The sequence below is a fragment of the Penaeus monodon genome, chromosome 33, assembly GCF_015228065.2.
Source record: "Penaeus monodon isolate SGIC_2016 chromosome 33, NSTDA_Pmon_1, whole genome shotgun sequence".
Classification (NCBI taxonomy): domain Eukaryota; kingdom Metazoa; phylum Arthropoda; class Malacostraca; order Decapoda; family Penaeidae; genus Penaeus; species Penaeus monodon.
Window position 1 is genome coordinate 17161067 of NC_051418.1, and position 1595 is coordinate 17162661.

General features: G+C 49.8%; 1 protein-coding gene and 1 pseudogene across 1 annotated transcript in view; both read left to right on the forward strand.

The window, feature by feature from the left end:
* The window catches only part of LOC119594107 (sialin-like), a gene marked incomplete in the record, with an annotated part of 175421 nt that overhangs the window by 173009 nt on the left and 817 nt on the right, over positions 1 to 1595 (forward strand).
* LOC119594277 overlaps positions 1 to 1595 on the forward strand; it is a 79615-nt pseudogene that overhangs the window by 76183 nt on the left and 1837 nt on the right.

Here is a 1595-nt window from a genome sequence, read left to right on the forward strand (position 1 = left end):
TTCCTGAAAATAACTTCCGCACAAAGCAGCACTGACTTCACAACTTCCTCTCCCCCAAGAGCGGGATCATGTCCCGGGGGCCGTACTGTGCTGTGGCTCTTCGGCGTGGGCGGGGCTTCTGCGTGGACCGCCTCTTCAGCGCCGGCCTGCTCTCCATCGTCGCCGTCAGGGGGATCTCCACGGCCCTCGGTAAGAAAGGGGACTCGGCAGCGCCTCCCTTGCGGCCGACGACGATGGTGTTGTCGCGGGCAAGTGTGCAATTGATTTCCTTCGTAGTATTGGGTCGCTTTTGGGTCTAGTTTATCACGTTTTTTCGTTTATCGGTATGTGTGTTGTGTAGATCTTGCCGGACCCGTTTCCTGAAGTGATGAGATTGCTACTGCACATGAAAAAGCTTGCATGATCCTTTGACAAAAAAGAGGGGGGGGGCACCAGCGAGAGTATCTGTTAATTAGTGTCATAAGTCAGGGTTATATCACATCACGAAGTAGATTATACATTACAAAGTTAATAAAAAAGCAATGCAACAATGCACGCAAGCAGTATTACAATGACCCATATTACACTAAATTCGACATGCAACGTTCATCAGCTGAGAAAAAGGTGTAATGCTATCATCAGTGTGCCTGTCAGCCTGCTTGTTTGTACGTTATTCATTTGTTACATGTAGAGTCTAGCACAAATAAAAATATTTAATAAAAATCATTTGGCGAAAACCCAAACAGCAGCGGCAGGGAATTATGCACCCAAGAATTATCTTCATATTGCAGATATAATTCCCACCTCTCTGCCTTTACTCCCCCAGCTCATTACGGACCCGCCGTCGCCCCGTCGTCATGTGCTTCGTGGACTGCAACTCTACCTGGCGATGATCGTGCTGTGCATTGCCGTCGGCGTCTGCGGCAGCGCCTATAGCGGCAACGCCCTCACGGAGCAGGACATCGCCGCCCAATCTGGCAGGGACACTGGTGGGGATCACCAACACCATCAGCGCCGTCATGGGCTTCGTCGCGCCTTCCGTCACGGGCGCCATCACGCAGGGCAGAGTAAGGACACAAAGAAACCCGTTTAGCTTTTTGTTTCCGTGGCATCTTATTTCCCGTTTTCTTTGGGGTCGATTTTTACTTTTGTTTGAGTTCGTTTTCTTTATGAGGGCTCTCTATCGTAGATGGGCCCCTTAGCCATCACCAATTTGTGTTGGAAAAATTTATTTAACTGTGGATCGATCTTTCTGTCCAAGTTTTATAGAATATCCTTTAATAATGGATTTTTATTTCATTACTAAATATCCCATTTGCACAACAGCCAAATGCGAAATCCACATTCCGACGTCTGGGGAAAACCCCTAGCCCAAACCAAAAAATGAAAGCACGGATCCCAACGCCCATCACTTTCAAGTCTACGCCTTAATTCTTTCCGCCGCCAGCAAGGGTCCCTTGGGGCCTGGAGGACGGTGTTCGCCGTCTGCGCCGCCCAAATACCCGCACCACCACCCTCTACTTGCTCACCGTGTCCGCCGAGGTTCAGTCCTGGAACAAGCCGGACGGGGCCCAAGGTCAGCGGCGATCGTGTGATTTCATGCGAGATAGTTTAGA